Source organism: Tenrec ecaudatus, chromosome 9, assembly GCF_050624435.1.
Source record: "Tenrec ecaudatus isolate mTenEca1 chromosome 9, mTenEca1.hap1, whole genome shotgun sequence".
NCBI lineage: Eukaryota > Metazoa > Chordata > Mammalia > Afrosoricida > Tenrecidae > Tenrec > Tenrec ecaudatus.
The window spans coordinates 91,393,102-91,398,586 of NC_134538.1; the positions used below are offsets into that span (position 1 = coordinate 91,393,102).

The window sequence follows — 5,485 nt, forward strand, 5'->3', positions numbered from 1 at the left end:
ATATATTACTATCCACTGACCACCCTTAGAAAAGCAGGATATTTTAATGTAGTGTTAGCTAGCCTGAGATAGAGGAAGTGCACGTTTGCATTGTATGAAACATCTAGGTCAAGTTATACCTCACATGGTATCCTTTGATCCAAAGCTAAATTTGAACAGTGAAAATCATATGAACTTGGAATTGCCCCCTAGTTAATTTCACTTTTACTAGGAACTGAATAACAGAGAGTTCCAATTTGTTAAATTAACAAGGGACCCAAAATAAGTTACTGTACAATAAACAAGAAGCCCTGATGGTGTATTGGGTTATGTGTTTGACTACTGACCGCACAGTCAGCTGTTCGAGCCCACCAGCCACTCTGCAAGATAAAGACGAGACTTTCTGCTCCCACCGTTACAGCTTCAATGATTGCTGAAGAGAGAACTGAAGTGTGGTGTGAAGATGGGGAGGCAAAAGAAAACGAGGAAATATGCGCCCATGAAGCAAATGCTTCATTTCAGAGAGGAGAGGCATGAAGAAGTCGGATTAAAACCTCAAAAGACAGGAAAGAAAGATCCCAGTGCACTCAAAGAAAGAGAAGTCTTCTGACATCCTTCCTGCTTGGTCTTCCAACACAACACACAGCTGGCCCACCTTACCACATCCTTGTTGATACCCGCCTTATCAACTTCACCATCAAAGCCAAACTGGACCTAGTTCAGTCAGTATCGGACTGTCTGTATGTGACATGCAGAAGTATCGAGTCCTCTAAGGATCACCAGAGGTTCAAGATTTGATCGATTACCAGGCACACACAAAGCAACCTATGCAGATGGCTGCTTGGTCCAGCGAGTAACTCAGCATGTGCTAAATCGTGGCCACAGTTGACAGAGACCTAAAAAGAAGAATCTGGTAGATCCCTGGGGTCCCTGTTATGTGCATTTCTCTCTAAGCACAGGTACAACAAGAAATGCCAGACGACTACGGAGCCCAATGGTTTTGATTCTGACAAGATAATGATCCTCTACTTTCCTTCAACGGAAGCTGTTTCATGTGCAACAGAGACCTACTCTGTGATTAAATGGTCTTAGTTTTTGGTTATTGCTTCAAAAATATTTTGTCTCCATTTATAAATTGTTGCTTTTTATAGCACTCAGATGATTTCTTATAATACTTGGATGATTGCTCACAAAATATATATATTTTCCAGCCTCAGAAACCAACAGAAGTTCCACTCCATCCTACAGAATCACTATGAATTGTAAATCAACTGACTGGCAATGAGTTTGCTACAATAAATTCAGATTAAAATGTTCTGCAACCAAAATGGATCGGTCAGAGTTCAAACTCCTTTATTAAAATTAAACTGTTCCAGTCTTTTTATAAAATGGCACAACTTTATCTGTGCACAGAAATTCTTAAAAGAAAAATTAGAATTTTTTTCATAGAAGGTTGGAGGCAACCTCACCTTGCAACATTTAATATGAATTATCCATTGACTTCTACATATTAAAATATGTTCTGAAATGTTTACTGCATAATTTGAAGAAAAATTTAGATTTTAAAATATGCATAAAAATTACTAAAAAGTCTTATTACATTTCATTACTCCATATATGCTCCTTTAATTTTTTTAATTTTCCATTCTTGGCAAGCTTTACAGTGTCTTATTTGTAGTCTCAGTAGATGTTACACAGCCTCTCATACCACAAGGAAAAACCCGCTGCCATTGAATCAAGTCTAACTCATAATGAGCTTATAGGACAGAGCAGCACGCCCTTTTGGGTTTCCAAACCTTTAAATCTTTTAAAAGCACAAAGTGACTGTGAGGTTGATTTGTGCATGGAAACAAAGAAAGAAAGCAAAGGTAGAAAACCGTTTCAAGGGTTTCTTTCAGAGCTCCTGGAGGGAAGGGAGAGCAGAGAAAGGGACGGGAGCAGCCTGAGCTCCTGGGTGAGGTTCACGGGCCCACACTTGGGGTCCCTGAGAAATCACACTGTCCAGGCAAGGGGTCTGGGGGCAGGGAGTAGCTGGGGAATTTCCCACTGTAACTTTGTGGTCTGCAGGTCCGGAGCTAAGCAACAGCGTTCAAAGTTCTCTGTAACGGTTAGTCTTCTGCACCTGGGCCTGAAGGCCACTGAAGGGGAGGAGGAGGAGGGTGGGCGGGGGTCTGGCCTCTTTTACCATCCTTGAAATGTTTACATCAGCTCTATCTCCTTGTCACCTGCCCTGCTAACTCCCGCTTCTGCCTACAGTGACTAGTGAGTGGGTTTGAACTATTGACCTTATGGTTGGCAGCTCAATGCCTAACCAACTACTGTGGACCCATATATGGCTTCCCTTGGAAGTTCCTTTATACCTAATTCTTTCCCAAATATCTCTTACCTCTTTTGTCTTATCCTGTAATTTGTGAATCTGAATTCTTCTATTTAAAACTAGGGTGATAAATTAGTATGACTTAATACCTGAAGTGGAGTGGAACACGGTATCTAGGAAACTAGAGCTGATGCGGTCTAGCCATGCAATTTCCTGAATAATCAGCTCCCAACGAACCCAGGAACAGACTTCAAAGCCAAGAGCAAAAAAAATTAGACTTGAAAGCCAAGAGCAAAAAAAAAAATTGTTCTACTGCTATTGTTGAGCGCCCTCTCTACCCTATGGGCAGCTAATATAATGTAATCCTTCCGAAGTATTAATGATGGTCCCGTTCTAGGGATTTTTACAAACTTCATATTTTAAACTTTCCATTATTTAACAAGCTGTATAACTTATTTATCGTGATTTGGGTGAAAGCTTCAGAGCAAATTGCTCAACAAGTGGTACATACTTTGTTTTGTGATGTTAATTGCAAGATTCACAATGTAACATGGACCTCCCCGCTCCCTCCTTGTGCTTCATCCTTCATCCTTGTGTCCTATTCCTTCCTACCGTCGCTGCCTGTCCAGTACGGTTGGTTGTTCTAACGAGTGGTTACATCCTTGGCGATATTGCTCACCGCACGGGCCTATCTGCTGTTTGACTTAAAGTTGAGCCATAGGAGTGAGTTCAAGTCCAGGCCTGCTGGGTGTTTAAGGGCTACAGTCTCAGGGTCCCACCTATCTGTAGCGCACCAATAAGCCTGGTCTTCTTTTTTTTTTTTTAACTGATTTTGAGTCTGAGACCATACTTTCTCCCACTCTGTCGGATTCCTTTCAAGGCAATCGCCTCTCGTGATCCCTTTCAAAGAGATCAACAGTGGTAGGTGGGTATCATTTACTTCTTCTAGTTTCAGGTACATGGAAGCTGGGTTCATGTGCCCATTAGTCCTTTGGACTAAGTTTTTCCCCACTTCCTTGATTTTTTTTTCACTTTTCTTTGTCTCATACAGAACTAGGCAATTTAATTTTAATTAGCCTGGAGGTCTATTGAAGGACTTAGACCTTGAAGTTTATTTATTTTTACCAAAGTTCCTTTCTGATCCTTTAACACAGTCATGAAGGAGGAAAAAGAACAAAATGTCATAAACCAGCAAACTTATAGTCCCGTCTTTGCAAAGTACAAGTCATACTGTCGTAATTAAGTAAGGATAGAACCTCTTAGAATTTCAGTGTGTTTTCCTGATAAATGGAATTAATATTTCATGGGTCAGAGTGTTAGTCTGGGTAGACTAGTGAAGCAAATTATAGACACTCATATGCATGTAAGAGATAACTTAATATCAAAAAGCAATTATACATTAAGAAAACATTCCAGCCCATTCCAGATCAAGTCCATAAGTCTGATATGAGTCCATATGTCCAGTATCAGTCTGTAAATTCCTCTTCAGACTGGCACAACACATCAATAACACAGAATGCAGGAAGATCACAGGACAATGGTAGGAAAGTCTTGTGGATCCAGGGGCAACAGTAGCATCTCAACACTTTTTCCAGCTGATGCATCTTCCAGGGCTCCATAAGGCTCCTCGTCAGTAATGTCTAACAGGGAGAGAGCGTGAGTCCTGTCTCCACCAAGCTACTTATCTCCTTAGCACCTCCAAATAAGGGCATCGAGCTGCAACCTGAGCGACAGGCTAGACTCCACGCCTTCACTCTTAAGTCTCAAATTGACAGCAGATTTTATAAGGATCACAGTCAATAAAGAAAATTAATATTCACATGGTTTGCAAACAGTTAAAAGTAACACTCAGGAAAGAGACTGCTTGTCAGTTCACTTTGATTCCTATTTTTTGCATAGAGTTTCGAATTCATCCTAATTATAAAATCCATATGAAACCCTACGTCACGAACTGACCTTTGTTGCTGCACAAGCATGCAGGGCTTGCTTTGTCCTGATTCGCAGACTGGTGGCTATGCAATAGAACATTTTGGAGACAATATTTAGTCAAGCAACAAGCATTCACTGGACACCTATTTTGTGACAGAAAATATTCTTGGTGCAACCCTGGTTGAGTCAGCCCGAGTGTGGCACATTACTTATCTGCACAACAAAATGGTGACGTGCCTTTGCCCTGTAACCTGCCACCGTGCTGACCCTGATCAAGCCAGCTGCCTCCTTTGCTCAAGACTCGCTCTTTGTAAAAACAGCCCTTGCTTCCTGAGACTGAAACTATTCGCAAGATCGTGTTCCTGACCTATTTACATTTCTGCAAAAGGAAAGTATAACTGAAAACGAGTTTCTTATCAGTAACCTATCAGGGGACTGATTTCCAACTGCACTACCTACTTTGTTGTTCATTCATTTTTCTCCCTTCGGAAATTTAACAAGCTTTATCTAAAAGGTCACAAGTTCTTCCTGTATAGCAACACCAAAGTTATTTGTATAGTATTTAATATTTAGCCAGCCCCGGACAATTTTACTGTCTATCTTCTTCCTAGCAATCCAAGGGAGGTCACACTCTCATACGCTTCTTAGAAATGGCTATACTGTAGCACAAAATGCAGACACGATTTACCATATGTAGTTATTAGCTATCCTTACTTTATTAGTCAAATATGAAGTCATCATGTTGAATGGCATTTTGAACTTCTTATTTTAAAAATTTTATCCAGCTAGTTCCAGAAAAAATATAGGCCGTCAAAAAAATTCCACCTAGAATTTAAAATCATCCTCTCCACCACTTTTTCCAAGTGAACAACAAATGTCTCTTTTCTTGCCAAAGAGTCGAGCTGGAAGCAAGAGTACCATTTTAACAAGCAGCACTTCCTATTACTGACCAAATCCAGCACAAGCGTGTGGCTCTGCCCTTGCAGAACCCGTCGCTGCCCTCACTTCTGTAGACATGATCCCCACCCTCCCCCTTTTTAAGTCACGGCACTTTCTCTATCCCTGCACATACTCTGTGATCCACCCAAGAGTGCAATGTGTGACTTTTCTGCTCCCTCCACTCACTGGAATTCTTCCTGTATGCAACCACCCTGTCAGGCAGTGGCCATTAGGAGATAGACAAGATAGAGGGTATTGGTGACAGGCATGAGTTTCACCAGGGACTTTCAAATATTTTGTCTACAAAATTACTCAAAATAA

At 41.0% G+C, this 5,485-nt stretch overlaps 1 pseudogene; it reads left to right on the top strand.

The window, feature by feature from the left end:
* Positions 1-442: 442 nt before the first annotated feature.
* LOC142456042 (rRNA-processing protein FCF1 homolog pseudogene) lies at positions 443-932 on the top strand (annotated as a pseudogene).
* The last annotated feature ends 4,553 nt before the right edge of the window (positions 933-5,485 follow it).